We start from the raw sequence: 23,484 nt of genomic DNA, 5'->3' as shown, positions 1-23,484 counted from the left end.
TAGTGACTAGAAGATTAAATTACACTGTAATTGAGAACAAGCCCTAAAGTCACCCCCTTTGTGCATACAGCATGCACAAACGCAAGCTCTCTGCAGATTCAATTTTTCTTTTTCTTTCTCTTTTTTTTCTTTCTTTTTTCTTTTTTTGGAAAAAAGTAGACTAACACGTAAGGGGACTGTGGAAGTGATGGTAATGTTCTCGCGGTGGTGGAACAGCTTTATAGTAGTATCATCGCCTCGATACTCTTATACAGAAGCTTTTCTACTTTCTTGGCAAGGTCTCTGAATGACCCATATTCAACTTTTTTTTTCATTCTCATGTATTTCAAAGTTTTCTGTCTTCCACATCATGCAAAATAAAATAATTTCTTTTTATATTTGTGTTACAGTTTAAGTTCACATGTGGAGAACGAAAACAGGTTCTCTAACAGATCTATGCTCTTCAGTAGTGTAGCCACTAACCACATGTCACTATTGAGCTTTTGAAATGTGCCTAGCGTGATGAAGTAACTGAATATTTAATTTTAATCTCAGTAAACTCAAAAACTGGCACTTGATTCAGCTATTGGAAAGTTTTTTTAATATGGTTGTAACAACTGAGGTATGTGAATCTACTTTTTCAACTGTAAACTTTATGAAATCCAAATACTGATCAAGTCCCAGGCGTCGGTGGCTCATGCCTGTTATCCCAGTACTTTGGGAGGCTGAGGCAGGAGGATTGCTTGAGGTGAGGAGACTGAGACCAGCCTGGTCAACACAGTGAGACCCCATCTGTACAAAAAATTTTAAAATTAGCCAGATGTGGCCTGGCGCGGTGGCTCACGGCTGTAATCCCAGCACTTTGGGAGGCTGAGGCGAGTGGATCACTAGGTCAAGAGATGATGACCATCCTGGCTAACACAGTGAAACCCCATCTCTACTAAGAATACAGAGAATTAGCCAGGCGTGGTGGCAGGCGCCTGCGGTCCCAGCTACTTGGGAGGCTGAGACAGAAGAATGCATGAACCCAGGACACCGAACTTGCAGTGAACCGAGATTCCACCACTGCACTCCAGCCTGGGCGGCAGAGGGAGACTGTTTCCAAAAAAAAATATCAGCTGGATGTGGTGGCATGCACCTGTGGTCCCAGCTACTCCAGAGGCTGAGGTGGGGCAATAAGTTGGGCCAGGGAAGTTGAGGTTGCAGTGAGCTGGGATCCTGCCACTGCATTCCAGCCTGGCAACAGAGCAAGACCATGTCTCTATAAAATAAATATCAATTAAGTATTTCTGATGAAATTAGAGAGGTTGTAACGAGATATACTATAAATGTAAAATATACACTGGATCACTGGATTGGGAAGACAATATAAAACTGTAAAATGTCTCAATATTTTTGTACCGATAATATGTTATAATGATTATAGCGTAGATATATTGAGTGAGTTAATTAAATTTTTATAATTAATCTCACCTGTTTTTATTTTTAAGTGTTGCTACTAGAAGATTTATAATTACATACGTGGTTTTGCATTGTATTCCCGTTGCACATCACTGATCTAGGCAACGTGAAAATGATCAAAATAATGCATTAATCTGAAAATGATTTAATAAACCAACAAACTTTTTAGGCTTTTTGTTCAGAGAACATGCTAAATTTCCACATGCTAAAACATATTCCATGGTAAAAATTTTAAGTGTTTTTTTCTGCTTATCTACCTCAAGTGGTGATAATTTTTTTTGAGATTTAAAAGATTCTACTATTTTGACAATTTTTTTTTATTATTATACTTTAAGTTCTAGGGTACATGTGCATAACGTGCAGGTTTGTTACATATGTATACTTGTGCCATGTTGGTGTGCTGCACCCATCAACTCGTCAGCACCCATCAATTCGTCATTTATATCAGGTATAACTCCCAATGCAATCCCTCCCCCCTCCCTTGACAATATTTTTAAAAAGACTTTCAGATAAGCTACACTTGTACAGGTATATATAATATGTGTGTGTGTGTGTGTATACCTTGTGTATTTTGCATACATATTGCTGTAGTCTAAATGTGTAACCCAAATTTCATATGTTGAAACTTAATTGCCAATATGATAACATTAGGAAGTGGGGCCATTTGGGCATGATTGAATCATGAGGTGGGACCCTCATGAATGTGATTAGAGACCTTATAAAAGAGATTGAAGGGATTATCTTAGACCCCTTTTCCCCTTCAACTTTAAGCCATGTGAAAACACAACAAGAAGGTACCGTCCTGGAAGCAGAGAGCAAACCAAACCCTTATCAGACACCAAACCCTGCTGACTCCTTTATGTGCAGCCTCCAGAACTTTAAGAAATAAATTGTTATTATTTATAAATTACTGAGTCTGTATTTTTTTTGTTATAGAGCACCAACACGCTAAGACACATGTCCTCACCAAAAGTCATATACAAGAATGTCTTGTCTATAGCAGGACAGTTTGTATTGTGAAAAGCTAAACAACTCGAGTGTCTAATAGTAGAATCGATAAATTGTGCTGTAATCCTAGAGTAATGTACTATATAGCAACGAGAATGAATGAACTTTTGTATGGAGAACTACGTGGTCGCAAATCATAAACTAAATGTTGAACAGAAGAAACCAGAAACTATAGAAAGGTACTATATGATTTTATTTACGTAAGCTCAAAAGCAGGCAAATTAATTGTGTTAAAAGTTGAGGTACAGGTAAACATCATGTTTCTTGATCTGGGTGTTGCTTACAATGATATGTTCACATTGCAAACATGCATTGAGCTGTACCTTTAGCGTTTTTGTACCTTTCTGTGTTTGGGTGCTAATAAAAGCTTAAAAATAAGAATAAATACATAAAGCTACTTACATTTATGTTTTTTAATGGAGAGATATTATATAGTTTTAACAGTGCTTCTCAAATTTTAAGCATCAGTTGCCTGGAGAGCTTGATTTAATGCAGACGCTAATCAGTCCCTAGAGAATCTGACCCAGTGGGGCCCGTCAATTTACATTTCTCAAGAGTTCCCAGGTGATGCTGTTGTTTCTGTCCTGCATATCTCATTTAGTGGTGTTGAGGGAAAATAATTTCAGAAAATACCATTTCTTTTTAAATCACTTTGTGTAAAATATGCTTTAAGGAATGATGGGAGAAAAATCTATTGTATGTTGATTATAATCTTTATTTATTCAGTATACTAATTACATTAAAAATACTGGGACCAGAAGAAGGGCATAAATATAGGCAGCAAAACTTAAAGAGATATAGAACAACTTTATGAAAATATATCTGAAAACTTAAAGTCAATATTATTTAAAAAACAAAAGTGGTTCAAAAACTAAAAAGACTTAATAATTAGCAATTAAAGGAATTGAATCAGAAGCTTAAAATTATATCATTAAAAAATGAGACCCGATTGATTTTAAAATATGTACTACCAATCTTTGTGAAAACAAAAATTAATCTGTATTAGGATTCTCCAGAGAAAGGAAACCAAAGGAAGCTTTATTATGTGAATTGGCTCATGCAGCTATGAAGATCAAGAAGTCCTATAATCTTCCATCGGCAAGCTGGAGAACCAGAAAGCCACTCCAAGTGTTTAATTCAATCCAAGTGTGAAAACCTGATAATGAGGGGTCCAAAGGCCTGAGAACCACAAGTTAGTGATGTAAGTCCTGATCTGAGTCCCAAAGCCCAAGAACCAGGAATAGTGATGTCCAAGGGCAAGAAAAGATGGATGTCTCAGCTCAAACCCAGAGAGTGAATTCACCCTCCCTCCATCTTTTTGTTCTGTTCAGGCTTTCAATGAACTGAATGATGCCCACCCAAATTGGGGAGGCCATCTGCATTACTCAGTTACTCATTCAAATGCTAACTTTTCCTGAAAACATCCTCATAGACATGCCTGGAAATAATGTTTTACTAGCTATGTGGGCATCTCTTAGCCCAGTCAAGTTGAAACATAACATTAATCACACGGTTGTTACAAACACGTCCAGACAATCAAAAAATAGGGAACACTCACCAGTTTTTTCAGAGTCTAGTATAAACTTGGTACCCAAACCAGAGGAGTCGTGAGAATGGAAAACAAACAGGCCCATTTCACTTGTGAACAAAAATTGAAAAGTTCCCAATAAAATATCAAACCAAATCTAGCAGTTCACTGAAAAAGATAATAATCATGACCAAATTATTACTAATTTTTTTGATCCAGAAATGCAAGCCTTGATTTAACTTGGGAAAAAAGTTTTAATGAAATTTGTCACACATAAGAGATAAATAGCGTATGATTATTTAAATAAGCACAGTAAAGGGAATTTATATATTTCAACCTCTCATCAGTAGTAAATTAGGAATAGGAAGACAATTCTATGACATGTTGTGCTGTAAAGGTTAATATCCACCAGTTCCAGAATTACCCTGAGATGTTTTGCTAAATTTCTTGCATAACACTAACCAGTGGTCAATCACCAAAATGTGCTGATTAATAATGATGCTTTTGTAACCATGGAATTTTCAGGTGGTTTTTACCTATTTGTTACATTGTTTATTAATATGAGATTGATTTGCATTTGGTCTTAGTGAAATCTCCAGAGGGTTCTAGGATTGAGGCTGATTTTGTAGCAGTAATATACATATATGGCCAGGAAAACATTTAAAAACTCAGGTGAGACTCCACCTTGTGTTCCTTCATTTTAAAGGGTTCTATGCACATGCACGTGGTTCCTGATCCAAGAGAGAATGTGCACTTATGACCCTTAGAGAAAGAAGAAGCTAGAAGCTTTCACGTGGAATCTTTTTCCAGACTCCTTGCTGGGAGAAGGACTTTGATCCATATCCTTATTTCAACACTGTTGTTACATTGTATCCCTTTCCTGCATAGATTTGTAAGCATTGTTACAGGAAGCCCTGTGAGTCTTTTTTAGCAAGTGAATTCTGTTTTTGTACAGTTGATGTTAGAAGTGGGATTGCTTAGAAGACTCCTGACTCAGCTGGGCATAGTAGCTCACACCTGTAGTCTCAGCACATTGGAAAGGCTAGGCAGGAGGGTGGCTTGAGGTCAGGAGTTCAAGATCAGCCTGGGCAAACTAGCGAGCCCCTGTCTCTACAGTAATTTAAAAAGTAGCCAGGCATGTTTGTCTGTCTACCTGTAATCCCAGTTGCTTTGGAGGATGAGGATTGATGGAGGCCAAGAATTTGAGGCTACAGTGAACTATGGTCACACCCCTGCCCTCCAGCCTGTGGGACAGACAGACACAAACTTTAAACAAAAGACTCCCAGAGACTGGGCGACTGCTGTCTTTCTGCAGAAAGTTCCTACTCTCTCGGAACTCGTGATTAGTCATTCGTTAATAGCAACAATAATTATTGAGCATCTACTTAAACAGCATTTATTGAAGTATAATATATGCACAAACAAGAACACATATCATTAGGGTACAAGTTAATGAACTTTTACAAAATGAGCATGCCCATGTAACTGTTTCTTGTGATAATCCAGAAACAGATCATTGAAGCACCCACAAAACCACCCCTGTCCCTACAACCCTTGTCGCTTTCCAGTGCTCTTTTCCACCCTTTCCCTTTACTACCTCTACTACGGGAACCACTCTGCTGACTTCTGACAGGCCAGATTAGTTTTGAACTTGATATCAATGGAATCATACAGGACATACTCTTCTTTCATTCAACATGAAGCTTGTGAGCTTCATCCAGAAAAAAAAAAAAAATAAGATTCTTTCCTCATTCTTTTCTAAAAATATGACTTAAGCATTATTTAGAAATAGAAAGGGAAGAATCTGATAAACAGGATGAAAATATCCTATTGATACAGAGGTGGTTGCCAAGCTATGCTTGGTTGTAAGTAGCATAGTGTTTGATATTAGTTACTGATAATAAGACTTTCTGTTGCAATCTGGAAATTACAGAAACTGAATTCCAGAAGCTAGCAAAATTGGAAGAGAAATGCAAACTGAAGGCAAGCTGACTAAAATTCCAGTGCCTAGTTGTTGCTTTCAGCATTAGCAAAAGTGAAAGTAAGTTCTGAAGTTGGGTTTCATCCTCTCATCCTCTCTGGCTGTCAAAGAAACTTCAACCATAGGAACTTGGACAGTATAACTTCTGGTGAGCCAACTAAGCCTGAGGTTATAACCTAATACAACGAAGAAGATAATTCAAGTGGGGGCAAGTAGATGACACAAGGGAGGAAACAACCGAAGTAAGGGATTGTTCTGTGAAGTAAGAGGGGTATTTTGTACAGGGTTATAAGCCTTACCCTGATGAAACTTTGTTCAAATGGCTTCTGAGAATTTTAGATCCATGGCATTGTCTCTGGCTTTGAACACTGTTGAGGGAGGGGGATGTTTGCACTCATCCTGCATCCTTTTTTGGCTGCTATCTTTGTGGGGATTGTTCAAGGATAAATCCATCCTGACTGGAATGTAGTAAAGAGAGGACAGTCATTCCCAGAGAAGGGCAATTTCCCCACTCTTCCCTTGTCATTAAATGGTCAACTGAAGCTGCAGAAATGCTGATGATACAGACATTACTCGCCTGACTATGTGACAATGAAACGAGCTCCATCTGGGATGCTCCTCATCCAGCTTATGAGTGCTGCTATTATAAAAGACACCCCACCACCATGAATACCATACGTGATTATGCTTTGGGGACCTAAAAAGGATATAAAAGAGACAACTTTGGATTTTTATTCCCAACTTCTTCCTATCAGACTTCAAGATAATATTATACAAAGGGTAGGGTTTTACAAAAGAAAGTAAATTTAAAAAAAGAAAAGGTCAAGAATTCTTTAGATGTTTAAGAATTAGAAGTCTTTAGATGTTTCATCTACATTGACATGAAAAAGGAAAAAATGGGCAGAGTACCCACCAGATCTTTGATGAAATTTTTCAGGAAGCGAGAGAAATACAAATTGCTTCTTCTCAAACTTCCCAAGATATTAAAATACCAAAGCAGATATACTTGGCTTGTCTAAGATTAGGGGAATTTCAGATAGAGAAAGGTTGGCATTAGTCTCCAGCATTGAATTCCAAAATATCTGCCTTTATTATTTTTTTCTTTCTTCAACTTTTTTTTTTCTTTTTTTTTAGATTCAGGGAGTACAAGTGCAGGTTTGTTATGTGAGTTGTGTATTAGTCCTTTCTTACACAGCTGTGAAGAAATATGAGAGACTGGGCAATTTATAAAGAAAAGAAGTTTGACTCACAGTTCCTCATGGCTGGGGAGGCCTCAGGAAACTTATAATCATGGTGGAAGGCACCTCTTCACAGGGAAGCAGGACAGAGAATTGGTGCCCAGCAAGGTGGAAAGCCCCTTTTAAAACCATCAGATCTTGTAAGAACTCAATATCATGAGAAGAGCATGGGGAAGAATGCCCCCATGATTAAACTATCTCCACCTGGTCCCACCAGGGGGATTATTACAATTCAAGATGAGATTTGGGTGGGGACACAGAACCAAATCATATCATTCTACCCTTTGCCCCTCCCAAATCTCATGTTCTCACATTTCAAAACACATTCATGCCTTTCCAACAGTCCCCAAAGTCAGCTCCTTCCAGCATTAACCCAAAGTCCAAGTCCAAAGTCTCATCTGAGACAAGGTGAGTCCCTTCCACCTATCAGCCTGCAAAATCAAAAACAAGGTAGTTTCTTCCTAGATACAATGGAGGTGCAAAGATTGGGTAAATACAACCATTCCAAATGGGAGAAATTGGTCGAAAGGGGATACAGGCCCCATGCAAGTCTGAAATCCAATAGGGCAGTCATTAAACCTTAAAGTTCCAAAATGATCTCCTTTGACTCCATGTCTGACATCCAGGGCACACTGATGCAAGATGTAGAGCAGCTTGGGCAGCTCCACTCCTGTGGCTTTGCAGGGTACAGCCCCACTCCTGGCTGCTTTCACAAGCTAGCATTGAATGTCTGTGGCTTTTCCAGTTGCATGGTACATGCTGTCAGTGGATCTACCATTCTGGGGTGTGGAGGATGGAGGCCCTCTTCTCACAGCTCCACTAGTGAGTGCCCCAGTGGGGATGCTGTGGTGGGGGCTATGATGACACATTTCCCTTCTGCACTGCCCTAGTAGAGGGTCTCCATGAGGACCATGCCCCTGCAACAAACTTCTGCCTGGACATCCAGGCATTTCCATATATTCTCTAAAATCTGGGCACAGGTTCCCAAACCTCAATTATTCACTTCTGTGCACCCACAGGCTCAACACCATGTGGAAGCTGTCCAGGATTGGGACTTGCATCACCAGAAGCAATTTCCCAAGCTATACCTTGTCCCCCTTTAGCCATGGCTAGAGCTGAAGCAGCTGAAATATAGGACACCAGGTCCTGAGATTACACAGAGCTGGGGGGCCCTACGCTTGGCCCATAAAACCAGTTTTTCCTCCTTGGCCTCTGGGCCTGTGATGGAAGGGGCTGTGTGAAGGTCTCTGACATGCCCTGAAGACCTTTCTCCCTTTGTTTTGGTGATTAACATTTGGCTTCTCACTACTTATGCAAATTTCTGCAACTTGAACTTCTCCCCAGAAAATGGAGTTTTCTTTTCTACCCTATCATCAGGCTGCAACTTTGCCACATTTTTATGCTCTGCTTCCTCTTGAATGCTTTGCTGCTTAGAAATTTCTTCTGCCAGATACCCTGAATTGTCTCTCTCAAGTTCAAAGTTCCACAGATCTCTGGGGCAGGTGCAAAAATGCTGCCAGTCTCTTTGCTAAAACATAGCAAGAATCACTTTTATTCCAGTTCCCAAGAAGTTTCTCTTCTCCATCTGAGACCACCTCGGCCTGGATTTCACTGCCCATATCACAATCAGCATTTTGGTCAAAGCCATCCAACAAATCTCTAGTAAGTTCCAAACTTTCCCACATCTTCCTGTCTTCTAAATCCTTCAAGTCTCTAGGAAGTTCCAAACTTTCCCACATTTTCCTGTCTTCTTTTGAGGCCTCCAAACTGTTCCAACCTCTGCCTGTTATCCAGTCCCAATGTCGCTTTCACATTTTCAGGTATCCTTATAGCAGCACTCCGCTCTATTAGTACCAATTTACTGTTCTCATGCTGGTATGAAGAAATACCCGAGACTGGGCAGTTTATAAAGGAAAGGAGTTTAATTGACTCACAATTTTGCATGACTGGGAAGACCTCAGGAAACTTACAATCATGTTGGAAGGCACCTCTTCACAGGGTGGCAGGAGAGAGAATGGGTGCCGCGTGAAGAGGGAAGCTCCTTATACAACCGTCAGATCTCATGAGAACTCACTGTCATGAGAACAGCATCAGAGAAACTGCTTTCATGATTCAGTTTTCTCCATCTGGTCCCACCCTTGACACATGGGGATTATAATTCAGTGTGAAATTTGGGTGGGGACGCAGATAACTGTATCAGGTGGATTCTGTGTCACTGCAAAATACCTGCTTTTAATAGTAAGGCGCTATATTAATTTTCTATTGCTGCAGTTTAAAGCAACACAAATTTATTACGTCCCAGTTCAGTAGATTAGAAATCCAGTACACTCAGCTAGTCTTTCTGCTCCAGGTCACAAAAATCTACAATCAAGGTGTCCGAAGGCTCTGCTCCTTTTTGGAGGCTCTAGGAAAGGACCCACTTCCAGGCTTCTAAGGTTGCTGTTGGAATTGACTTGTATGTGGTGGTAGGACTGAGGGCCCTGTTTCCTTGACAACTGCTGTCTGAGAATTATTCTCCACCTACATTTCCTGACTCATGGCCCACTTCAAAGCCAGTGACAGTGGAGCAAGTCTTTCTCCTGCTTCAAATCTTTTCAACTTTCTGCTGCAACTCTCTACCTCTTCTGCTTTTGAGGGCTTGTGTGGTTATTTTGGGTCTCCCTGAATAATCCAAGATGCTCTCCATATCTTAAAGTCAGCTGGTTAATTTTATCCCAAAAATCCCTTCAGAGCAGTAACTGGATTAGTCTTTCATTGACTGAGCAGAGTATGGGAACTTGGAGTGGACACCTTTAGAATTCTGTCTACCACAGGCAATACTGGATGAAGAAGGGTGATGTGAATGAAGGCCTGGGTCTCCTGACCAAATTCCTGTGGGAGAACCAAAGCCTTCTACAGATGTGTGGGTGAAATGGCCTAGAGATGGAGAAGCAGCTCTTTTAGGTCAATTAGGTACAGGAACATTGCCTCAGCCTGCTTAATGAGTCCATTCAGGGTGATAGAATTAATTTAGGAGAACAGGGAGATGCTTCTGGAAGAAGGATAAACATTAAAATCTCATTAAAAGTTGAAATATATGATTTTCAAAAGTATACTGTGGGGATGTCTCCCTTACCTGAATGTATAATTGGTATGGATAGAATAATTAGCTGCAAATTCTTCCTCCTACTGAGTGAAAATTTTTACAAATAAAATAACTTGTAGACCTGCTCTTCATTCAGTACTAATTGGATATGAAAAATGGGAACTGTTAGAGTTACCTAAGCCTATTCAAACAGTAAATTTGAAATGCTAAGTAACATATGCCTATAGCAACAAAAAAGTACTGCCTTAATTAAGGAAATGTTAGCTGCAGGCATGTTTGTGTCCACATACTCTTTATACAGTGCCCTGATGTTGCCAGTGAGAGAGGCTGATGGACGATGGAGACTGTCAGTGGTTACCGGAAACTCCATTAAACAGTAACTTTAATAGCTTCAGAGGTCCCTGATATAATCCACACTACTCAACTGCTAAATACACTATTTAACAAGCTAAAGGTGACTGGTTTTCTGTAATTGACCTGGCTCATATATTTTGCAATTTTAGATGTCAGGAAGAGTCAATAACAATGTGCATTCACATAGAATGGTTTTCAACATACATTTGCCTCAAGGATACTGGAATTCCTCCCTGCATATTGTCACAATCTGGTGAGGCAGATCTAGATGCAATACGTTGTCCTAATGCTCTATCCTGATGATTCTATGATTATCTCTGAAACTGAGAGTCAAGCTAAAAGCAACTTTGCCATGATCATGAATCTGATTGGGGATCTGATTGCAGATGGTGCATGAACCCTAAACAAATCTAGGACCTTGTAAAGACTGTAAAATTTGGGAGGAGTCCATGGATTGGAGTGTCAAATGATACACAAAAGACTACAAGGAAGAAAATGTTCTTGCTCCTCTCCCCTCAGACTAAATGAGAGAACTAATGCCAAATAGGCCTATTTGGGTTTTGGAAAAATCATATCATCTACTTTGGGATACAACTGGGTTCATCCCATTAACACCTGGAAAAAGTCCATTTGAAGGGAAGCTTGAACAAAACAACAAGCCTTCCTGGAACTGCAGAGCCTGTAGTTGAAGCTGTCCTGTTTGGACCATATTGTGCTAATGCTGAGATAATATTCAATGTCAGTCACCTGCATTCATACTGACTCCAGTCTCTGGCTAAAGCCTATAACCATGGTCAGCAGTGACTTCTGTGTTTTTGTAATAGAAAATTACCTAGTACCGTTCTCTGGTATATTTCTTTTAAAGACAGTTACTAGATAGTGAGTGCGCATTTAGTAATACAGCCCCAGTAATTGGAGGACATAAAATTATATGAACTCCTTAACTACCTCTCATGTCATGAGTAATGTCAAGAAAGCATCCCAACATGCAGGGAAATAAATGTTCATAGAAATTCCACCATAATGTGGATGTAACTGCACAGAAGCACTCTGCTATGATATGCAGTGAGACTCAATGCATTCATGAACAAGTGGCCTTTTTCCACTAGGACTTTCTAAAAAGCCATCTGAAGACTTGGCTGCTGCTCCTACTGGCAGGCCTAACCTTTCTACCAATTGCCTCAAGGATACATAGCAATTGGCCTGGTTTACAGGTGGCAATTCCAGAATGGAGTGCCATGGCTCAGTATGGAAAGCAGCTGTCTTGTGTCCAGCAGTTAGTAAATTCTTCATGGAAGAATAGACCAGGTTGGCAGCCTACTGGGCAGAATTACAGGCTCTGTTCCTGGCAGTAATAGAATTGACACAAATAAAATCCCAATGATTTGGGTGCATATTGACTCTTGGACTGTTGCTAATGGACTTTCAATTTGGTCTGGCAAGTGGACTGTAGATAATTGGCAATAAAGAGACTCCTATCTCAGATACTGCTCTTCCTATAATTCTGAGGGCAAATCGAAGAAAATCATATTGTTGTTCACCAAAGAACTTCTTTTCTAGTTTCTGAAGGTGATTGGAATCAACAAGTTGATGCTTTAGTTCAATCTCTTGAAATGGCAATATGGGTCTATGAAATGAGTGGACATTCTGGAGGTCAAGCCATACAGTGATGGGCTGACTGGCAATGTATACTACTGGACTCTGCTGAAGCTCAAATTTCTTATAAAAATAGATTATTCTGCTTGCCAGCAGGAGAAGCAACACTTGAAGTCATTTCTGAGAAGTAATCCCAGGGAAGAAAGTCTAATATATAACAGGGAAGTAGATTATATTGGGTCTTTTCCTGCTCCTTCAAGGGTATTTGAGTGGAATAGACAAGCATAATAGATATTCTTAGATTTGGCTTTGCATTTCAGTATCTGAATCCATGGCTACTAATACTACCCAAAGATTGAACAACATAAACCAAATCATGGCACAAGTTTTGTCCTCCTAGTTAAATTCCTCATGTCAAGGTGAAGCTTTCAGGCTGTGCATCAAGATTATGTTGCAGCTGTGTTCTTGCATTATCTCCTCAGCTTTAGGCACAGCTGGCTGTGACCTGAAGCAGGCAGAATGCTGTAGTCTATTGCTGCTTCCCTTAAGCAGCCTCATGATTTACATCAATGTGCCCTAAAAAATTATAATTTTCTCTGGGTGTTACCCTGCACAAAATGTTGAGAAACACCAGGATACACAATAAGGATCAATAATATTTATCAAACATTGTTACGAGTAAAACAAAAAAAAAAAAAATAGAAGAATTTCCTTTAGTATCTGGAATTGGATGAGACGTTCAATATTACTATCCCTATTAAATGTTGTACTGAAAGTCCTAGCTTGAGTAGTAGAAGAAAAAAGAGAAAGGGGTAGTGTAAGGATGGGAAAGGGAAGCAAAATTGTTACTAATCATGAATAAGGCAATCTATAGTGAAATTTTATTTAAAGTTCATGTATTCTGCAGGAGTAAATTTAAAAAAAAGTTCATGCAAATTATAAGCATTAGTAAAGGTTTACCAAAGCAGCTAGGTTTATGGTCATTATGCAATAATAAATTGTGTTACTTTAAAATAGCAATCAAGGCTGGGTGTGGTGGCTCACACCTGTAATCCCAGCACCTTGGGAGGCCGAGGCGGGCGGATCACAAGGTCAGGAGATCGAGACCATCCTGGCTAACACGGTGAAACCCCGTATGTACTAAAAATACAAAAATTAGCCGGGCGTGCTGGTGGGTGCATGTAGTCCTAGCTACTTGGGAGGCTGAGGCCGGAGAATGGCATGAACCTGGGAGACAGAGGTTGCAGTGAGCTGAGATCGTGCCACTGCACTCCAGCCTGGGTGACAGAGCAAGACTCTGTCTTAAATAAATAAATAAATAAATAAATAAATAAAATAGCAATCAAGAGAAAACATGCATTTAAAAATATCATTAATATTAGTAACAAAATGCTACATTATAATTAATCTAAAGATGTGGCAGCTATAGGAAGAAAATTATGACACTATTTCAAGAAATGAAACAAGACACCAATAAATGGAGAGAGAAAGCACTGCAGTGGATAGAAAACAACACAAGGTATCTGTTATCCCCAAGATTATCTATCGATTCAATGACATTTCAATGACGATTTTAAGAAGTTTTTTTCAGGGACCTTGATATATTATTGATAAAAATTTATAGAGAAAAGCAAAAGTCCAAGTATATCCGAAAAACTAAGATGGAAGAGCTTATTCTGCTAGATACCAATATTTTACTGAGGACAATGTAGTACACAGGGACAGACCAACTGACCAGTGGAATACAATAGCTCAGAAAGGAATTCAGGCATTAATGGAAACTTGACACATGACTTGATACATCACATTGGAAAAAACTGGAGAAAAGCGTATAACGTGCTCAGACAATGTTAATCTCCATAAAGACAAAACAATTAATTTGGGTCCAAACCCTATACCATTGACAAAAAGCAGTTCCAGCAAGAAAAAAGACAAATGAGCAAGCAAAACATTAGTCTTGATAAGAATATATGGAACATCTTTGACACTTAGAGGTAGAAGAGGATTTCCTGCATACAAATATTGCAAGTCAGAGGGAAAAGATTGATATATTAATTGAAAGACACCCTGAAGAAAGTGAAGTGGAAAGACAAGCAACAGAATCAAAATTGTTATGTGCAACTAAATAACTACTATAAAAAGTTAATTAAACATAAGAAAAATACAAAGCACATAACAGTGGGCAAAACATAGGGACAGACATTTTATAGAAGAGAAAATGTAAACATCAAATAATATTCAAAGCTGCTCTACTTCATTAAAATGTAATAAATTCAAACTAAGACCTCATTGACATACCATTGACTTTCATTTTGTGTGGTTGTAGAACAATGGGAATCCTTACGCACCGTTCATGTGAATAGAATTTATATTTATAAATACAGTAAACTTAAGTTTCTCTTAGTTGTTTTAATACTAAATATAAAATGTGAGGTTTCATCTAAATGAATTCCATTATTACATACTTCAGATTAGATTTCAGATCATCATTACAACAGGTGAGATTCTCTTATCCATTAAAAATATAAAAATACAAAAACTTTAGTGCTGTGTTTTCTTTTTCTTAAAAAAATCTGTATTTACTTCTAAGTCTCCCTAGGGTTCAAAGGTACTAACCCAACTATGAAAGTCAATTAACATTACATTTAATTAAGTTATTCATTTTTTATAGACTTAGTCCAAGAGGATCACTTAGATACTTTTCCAGGACTCTGAAGAAATATTTTGAACCTTATTTGTTGTTATTATGCCATTTTTTCATAATTTCAACAGAGTGACCCACTCATGTAATACTTCCGTCTGCTCATAAATGTCTGCAGCTTACTCAAGATAAGCAATCGATCAGAACACTTATGATCTGTTATCATCTTTTCCCTGAATTTTAAAAATGTTAAACATTAATGCAATCTCACTCTCATTCATATTCTTAAAGTAAGCAAATCCTACTGATTTAAAAAATAATAGTAGATTGGTTATGGATGTCTCATGTATCTTCATCTGACTGAATGCCACACTTAAGAAGTCAATCCCTTGAGTCAGAAAATGTCTTCTACGTGATGTATTTAATACTGAACTGTATTCTGCATCCTTTATCAATATGAGAAAGGTATCAACATTATCAAAAGGACTGAGTAATAAGGTTCCAGCAGAAATATTCTGATATCTTGATCTTCTTTGGCACATTTAAATTAATATTTATTTGGGTAGGTCATTATGGATTTAAGACTTTTTTTTTTTTTTCCGAGATGGAGTCTCACTGTGCTGCCATGCTAGAGTACAATGGCATGATCTTGGCTCGCTGCAACTTCTGCCTCCAGGGATCAAGCGATTCTTCTGCCTCAGTCTCCCAAGTAGCAGGGACTCCAGACATACACCACCAACCTGGCTAATTTTTGTATTTTTAGTAGAGACAGGGTTTCACCATATTGGCCAGGCTGGTCTTGAACTCCTGACCTCATGATCTGCCTGCCTTGGCCTCCCAAAGTGCTGTGATTACAGGGGTGAACCACTGCATAGATTTAATGTATTCGAGTTAACCATAAGTATTTTTCTATTTTTGATGCTGATATGATCACAAACCCCTACAATCTAGTTTCTGTGTCCTTTTGATCTGATTCCATTAACCCTTGTTTGGTTTATATGAAAACGTGCACACTCTCTTATACTTTCCTTCCCCAGACTTGGAATCAGTGATCCTTCCAAAATACCCTGGCTCCTTTTCATGGAAAATTGATTTTGAGGAACTATAATCCAGACTCTACATTTGCATATTGGGTTGGTCCCATCTGAGGTTCCATTGCCTCAAGGTCATTTTAGTGGCCAGAGGAATAAACAATTTTGTATATGTATGTATACATATATAATATAAACAATTTTGTATATGTATATATAATATAATATCTGTTATATGATCTCCTCAACAATAATGCTAATTCAGGTATATATCAGTTGTCGAATTTATTTGGATCAAAACTCTTCAGACAGACAATAGTCTTGAGATTTTGAAATCTCTGAACATCATTTCTACTCCAGTAAAAGTACTGAAAATTGTATGAATTAGTGCAAGAAAAGCTCTTTTTGGAGGAAATAAATCTTTTTATTTATTTTTATAAAACTGAACGCATCTCATATCAAAGGAGAATAGTTTACAGTTGTTGAGATTTAAATTATAGTATCTACTAAATACTTGCTATTTTTCTCACATAAAACTACCTTCTCAAGTCCTTTGGCTTTAGTACTCTAAGACCACTCTGAGGAACTTTATTCATATTATATGCTTTGAGTTACTCAAATATTAAAGTTCAGAAAATGGAGAAGCTAATTTCAATAAAATATACTGCTTCAAGAGGGAAACTTCAATCTCTTTCCTGTGGGCCAGTTTTTATGGAAGCACAGGGCTTTTCTTCCATCACCCTGTGTATTTTAAATTATTTCTAGTATTTCTATGGTGGATACCGTAAACTGTTTGGTTAATAATAACTGTAGCTTCAAGTCTTTTTCCTTGAAATGTGTATTTGGCATTTCTTGAAGGCTTTTTTTTTTTTTTTTTTTTTGAGATGGAGTCTTGCTCTGTCTCCCAGGCTGGAGTGCAGTGGCGTGATCTCAGCTCACTGCAACCTCTGCCTCCCGGGTTCAAGCAATTCTCTGCCTTAGCCTCTGGAGTAGCTGAAACTACAGGTGTGTAGTCTCACCATCACGCTCGGCTAATTGTTTATATTTTTAGCAGAGACGGGGTTTCACCATGTTGGCTTGGCTGGTCTTGAACTCCTGACCTCAGATGATCTGCCTGCCTCAGCCTCCCAAAGTGCTAGGATTACAGGCATAAACCACTGTGCCTGGCCTTGTTGAAGGCTTCTATAGGGATGTCTCATAGTGATCTTTCTTTTGTAACCCTTGCCTGCAGACAACATGAATTCATCTATTTAGAGTTAAGGTTTTCCAGTTTTCTCTTAAAATTTTTAGGATACCCTAGTTCCCAGATCTATGTATGTATGTGTGTATATATATATAAAACTATGATTTTGAGTTATCCTTGCTATGCCCGTTACAAGTTTTATAGACCAGGGACCATCATGGCTAAACATCCATTGGACAAGGGTGGAGCTCCCTTCCAGATTCTTGGGCTGGGGACTTCCCATAGACTGATTTAGCTTAGGGACAAAATAAAGACATCCAATGTATAAGGAGAACTATATGAAAAAGAAAGATATAAGAATTGGTGGGAAAGATTATGCTAAGGCTAGAGCGACTCAGAGAAAAAGTAGACTCAGTTAATGATCTTTATGTCATTTCGCAAGTCTTTCTGAATAAAACAGCTCAGAAATGGAGCCAAAGCCAACCGCATCAGCCCCAAGCAGGGAAGGGGATTTAATGAGGTGGGTCTGAAAGAATAGTACTAAGAACTCATGCCTTTCACACACACTCTCTTTGTCCTGAAAAATAAGACTGCTGATTCAGAATTTAAAAACTAGTGTTGTTTACTAAGAGCCAATTAAAACATTAAAGAACAGAGGAGAAATGTCATCACATCCTGGTTCCTTAATCTGTCAAAATTACAAATATTCTTGCTTAAGTCCCTTTGAAAATTACTTTGTGGTTGAGGAAGGAGCAAACAGGAATGAGAAGATATTTTAATACTCAACAACGGAGAGGAAAGGTAACCTTAGAGTCACAAGTTAGACAACTATCTATCTATCTATATCTTTTTAACGCAAGCGTGCTCTAAGAAGTTAGACAACTTTAGAGATTTCTTTGAAAAGAGCACTGAAAATATAGATTTCATAGTGTTTTGTTGCAATAAACCCTCATATCAACCTCGAGTGTTCACAGTTGCTAATCTCTATAGATAATTAACTTTAGATTTAGGAAATAAACTCACAGTAGCTTGCTTAAATTGAGAATTTACCTAAGAGGACTTCCAAATTCCTTTATAGCTTCAAGGATTAAAAATGTTTTACACTTTATTGCATGTTTACCCTTTCCACTTTGTGATGCCTCGTAAAAGCTAAGATTATTTTTATCAACCTGGAAAGACCTTTAGGTTCCTTTACTGATAAAAATGGTGACATCTGCTGGAACTATGCAGTTCAGCACCAGAGTAAGGTCTGAACAACTACCTGGACTCACATGTTGGCTGCGTTTCTGCATTTCCAGGAGAGGTAGCAGATACACTTGCAAATGGGGAAACAACAAAGTCTCTGCTTTATTTAGAATGAAGATTGATCATGGACAAAGCCAAGCTCTTTAAGACAAGATTTCAAGAGCTGAAAGCTTCTAGAATAATATCTTTGCAAAGAAACCCACGCTACTAAGAAGCTTAAAAAGTCAGAAAGCAGTTAGCAGTGGTTGCTATGGAAGCAACTGTAAACCTGTCCTCTGGGAAGAACAGAAGAGAATAGTCAGCTCCCCTCAGGGAAGTGGGTTCTAGGGCTCATTAAGGGGCACAGGTGACAGCAGACACCTAGCTCTGAAAAGACAAATAGTTAAGAAGGGCCTGTCTGAAAGTTTTTTTATTACCAGAGGCTGCAGCATTAGGGATGTAGCGATTAGCCAGAACAGCAGGGTACAAACAGAAATTATTATAAAATCCAGACTGTCTTTTGTCATCAGCATTGCAGAACGTTTTGAATGACACAGTATGACAACAACAAAGGATTATAGTCATCATCTTGCTTAGGGAGAAATTCTATGCATCATGTATATTTAAACCACAAATACCAAAGATTTTATGTGCAGTGACTCAAATATCACAATTTTAAGTCTGTTTCAGATTTGAAGCAATGCCTGCTAATTCAGCATTCTGAAAATGAGTATCCTTGTTTATTTTTTTCATATTTTTATAAAAGTTGACATTTTTATTTTTTCTCAGGCCAAAAATACTTGATAATTTTTGTTACCGTTCTCTAAATCTTATTTTCCAGAACTTGGCAGGATGAAGACAAAGTGTGTGAAAGGTATGAGTAGTTCTTTTAAATTCTCTTTTATCAACCTGCTCATATTTTCTAGCGATTGAGAACTGAGTTTTTATGGATATTCTTTTTTAAAACAAATATTTAGCAATTGAATTTTCAGACCACAAAATACTTAAGGGTTTCATTTGATCCACGTTACCATATCTCTTGCAGCAACTCATTTTACTATTTCCTTCATGAAAGTTTATACAGGACTTGTTTAGGCAGAAGAATTTCTGAAACTATATATTGCTGAAATATCTTTTTATTATAGCAACATTTTATTATTTATTTATTTATTTATTTAGAGACGGAGTCTCTCTCTGTCACCCAGGCTGGAGTGCAGTGGTGCAATCTCGGCTCACTGCAACCTCTGCCTCCCGAGTTCAAGTGGTTCTCCTGCCTCAGCCTCCTGAGTAGCTGAGACTACAGGCGGGTGCCACCGCTCCTGGCTAATTTTTGGATTTTTTTTTTTTTTTTTTTTTTTTAGCAGAGATGGGGTTTCACTATGTTGGCCAGGATGGTCTCAATCTCCCGACCTCTGGCGATCTGCCTGCCTTGGCCTCCCAAAGGGCTGGGATTACAGGCGTGAGGCAGCGCACCCGGCCTATAGCAGCATTTTAAAAGGACATTTGCTTGGGTATATAATTTTATAGCCAACATTTTTTTCCTTAAATATTTAAAAATATCCTGCTCCTTCTTTTGTTGTATCTATTTTTATTGCTATGTCTGATATTCTGATCCTTGCTTCTTTGCAGGTGATCTCTGACTCACTGTAAACTTTGTAAATTTCTCTATGACTTGCATGTTCTAAAATTTCTCGCTAGCATTTTCAGTCATAGGTTTTTCTTTGTATATCCTGTTTGGCCTGAAGGCAAATCTGGCAATGAAAACCCAAGTGCTCACACACGCGTGACTCTGCTGAACTGCTCGCACTTCTTACAAGGCGTCCTCATTACAGTGCTTTGCCCATGTCCAAGACTCTTTAACCAGAGATGCATTTTTTGACATGTGATCTGTGAGGTCCAGTATAAACTAACCAATTAAAAACACCTTATGTTGTAAGATCTGTGTACTCTGTTGTTCTAACTGAATATTTTTTATCTACAAAGCCTGTATTGGGGTTAATTCCATCCTTAGAACTTGGCATTAGAGGGACATCATGTGGTAGTATAAGGTTATGCAGGCAGGCTTGCCGGCAGCATTGTTTGTGAATTGCTTTTTCTTGAGAGGTCAACTCTTCATTCACAGGATGCACTTTTGCTAACAATTATCATATGCCAAATATCATATCCTTTATACCAAAACAACACTTTGTCACTGTATAATGGATTAAGTTATTTAGGTGGAGAGGAATTTTCAGGTTTTTTTAAGTTTTTGAAATAAATATAGGGAATAACAATTCTAAAGGTTGTTTTAGGATACACACCAATCGAGAGTATAAAACTCTCCAGTGGATGTCACTTTTCAGAATGCCTTAAAGTCATTAACATTTGAATCCTAACCAGATTTTAAAAGAAATGTGAATGTTGTTTGCTCGTCAAAAGCAGTGATGATAATCTGAAATATAAAGTCCGGGAATGGCATCTGTGAAACACAAACATCTTTCTCCAACTTGATGGTGAATTAATGCTGACTGTGAGCTAACATAAGAGCCTTATTATTTAAATTGTGTTTTTTAGTAGTATTCTGATCAAAACCATTATTAATGTTGTTGCCTTGCACCGCGCACATCTTTATATCATTGTGTTCTAATATCATGAGATAAGCATATAGTTCTTATATAATTTTGTAGTATAATAGTGTTATGTTTGTGCTATGTTTTCTTTACATCTTTTTATTTTGAAGATTTACATCAGATCCAGTTATTTATAGGGCATTGAAGACCAAACATATATAAACATCAAGTATTTTAGAGTTGATTTCTAGCAGAGGCTGAGGTGGAACTCTTGTTGGAGTGATTTAGTGAGGGAGCATCCTCAGGAGAAGAGCGGGGGGGATCAGGACCGGACAGGGAATCCAGGTCGGCAAGAATGTGTCTTAGCTGGAGACTGGCTTCAGCTTGACCCCACAGGACAACTCTAGAGCATTGCTGTCCAGTGGAAATGTATTGCATGCCATACAGGTAATTTTAAATTTTCTGGTAGCCACATTTAAACACGTAGAAAGAAACAGATGGTTTAAGCACTTTGTTTGCACCAGTCCGTCCAAAGTATTGACATTTCAGCATGTATCAATATTAAACATTTGATAAGATATCTGTATTAGTCCATTTTCACACTGCTGATAAAGACATACCCGAGACTGGAAAGCAAAAGAGATTGAATTGGACTTACAGTTCCACACGGCTAGGGAGGCCTCAGAGCCATGGCGAGAAGTTAAAGGCCCTTTTACATGGAGTCAGGAAGAAGAATGAGGAAGAAGCAAACGCGGAAACCCCTAATAAACCCATCAGATCTCATGAGACTTATTCCCTATCACGAGAATAGCATGGGAAAGACCGGCCCCCATGGTTCAATTACCTCCCCCTGGGTCCCTCCCACAACACGTGGGAATTCTGGGAGATACAATACAAGTTGAGATTTGGTAGGGGACACAGCCAAACCATATCAACATCTTATGTTTCTTTTTATACTAAATCTTTGAAATCTAGTGTGCGAACAACGTGTCTCACTTCAGGTGCTCGACAGACCTGTGTGGCGAGTGATGACGGTATCCAGTGGCACACACCTCAGCCGCACAAGAGTTGGTCGCGTCTTGAGCCAAAGGGGTCAACGTTTGTACCCCCAATTCAGTTATTGGCTATACTCTGTCCTCAAGGGTTGGGAGGAGTCGTCTCAAAGGCGAAGTGGTTCCTGTTTGTCTGACGGCAATTCTTCTTGAGAAAGTGTTCTCTTTGAGTTTTACCAGCAGGGGATGGGCATGGGGGTAACATGTCTGGGCACCTGAAAACAAAGCATTCTCGACAGTCCCTAGGGGCGCTCACGTACACTTGCTTCTCACATTAAGTTCCTGCAGTGCACACAGGGCTTCTCCAGGCTTACACTTTTTTTCTGAGAAAACTATGAGGAAGGCTAGTGGGACCAATGATAGCTCCCACTGCAGGCTTGGTCCCAACACTCTCTCATACCCAAGATTTCCCTTCTCCACCTGTGTTTAGAGTCTCCTCCCCACTGACTGGCACTTGTGGTGGTGGTGGTGGCAGTGGTGTGGTGTGTGTGTGTGTGTGTGTGTGTGTGTGTGTGTGTGTATGTGAAGGGAGGGTTTTCTCAAACTCACATTGCTGCAGGATCCGCCTCCCTGTTTATTTTGCCCTTATTAGTGGCTGTGATTGGCAGTAGAATTAAATCCAGCAATGCTAATAACAAAAGACATCCTGGTGGATCACCAGAGTGCAAAATATCTTCTGCTCTGTCTCAATTATGTAGCAGCAGCCCTATTTCTTCATGATTAGAGTCGATTGCTCCTGCTAATATAGCAACTTCTTTCTTAGCTAGTTACTTCACTAGCACAAAGAACATAAACTGAGCAGTAATAACTTTAAGTTTAGTGCAATCCATGTTGTTCCTCCTGGTGGAAGTGATTTCTTCTGGGAATCAGGAATGCTGAACCCACAGAGATTATATTTGTGCACATCGGAAGTACAAATCCCTTGAATGTGGATGGCAGTGAATAGCTACCTCCCCCACTCTCTACCTGGACACATGTATTTTACATTTTGAGGACCATATAATGACCATTCATTTAATGCGCGTATTACATAATAAAGGATAGTACCCCATCCCCTTGCAGGGTGTCACATTGAAGCTCGTGATTCCCTGCATCTACAAAGCCTGCTTTATCACAGGCCGTGGCTCTTGCATGCTGTGGGAGGTGGTAGGACGGGGGTATTCCTTGGTCATATGCCCAATGCTTCACCTCCATTTCTTTAAAGTGGGTCTCTGGGAATGAGGTGATCATATGTAGGATCCTATGTGAGCAGAGTAGACATTCTTTGCATTCTTGGATAAGAGGGCTCGCTGAGATATTACAGGCAGGAAAGGTAGACTATTACCTGGAATACGGGTCTATCCCATCCAAGTTTACATATTACTTGGAAGAATGGAAGGAATCTGATATAATCATTTCCAAATAATGTCCAATATAGACCTTCTGAGGGATGCTTTCAGCATTGGTCCCTGATGGTGGCATGACAGAGCTTCAGCAGCTGCTGTAGCTAATTCACCCTTGGCCTAAGGAATCTCTTGCCTTTGGACCCATGTATCTCTACCATGATGGCTGCTTCATCTGAGCCCATTGCATAA

General features: G+C 38.9%; 1 protein-coding gene across 1 annotated transcript in view; it reads left to right on the top strand.

Moving 5' to 3' along the window:
• CCDC102B (coiled-coil domain containing 102B) overlaps positions 1-23,484 on the top strand; it is a 300,271-nt gene that overhangs the window by 706 nt on the left and 276,081 nt on the right. The window contains exons 2-3 of the mRNA XM_026455191.1: positions 535-601; positions 19,151-19,183. The gene's annotated coding sequence lies outside the window, so the exon portion shown is untranslated. The remainder of the gene's footprint in view (positions 1-534; positions 602-19,150; positions 19,184-23,484) is intronic.

This window comes from Piliocolobus tephrosceles, chromosome 18 (assembly GCF_002776525.5).
Source record: "Piliocolobus tephrosceles isolate RC106 chromosome 18, ASM277652v3, whole genome shotgun sequence".
NCBI classification, from domain to species: domain Eukaryota; kingdom Metazoa; phylum Chordata; class Mammalia; order Primates; family Cercopithecidae; genus Piliocolobus; species Piliocolobus tephrosceles.
The sequence above is the reverse complement of the archived record's forward strand: the minus strand, read 5'-3'. Positions and strand labels throughout refer to the sequence as shown.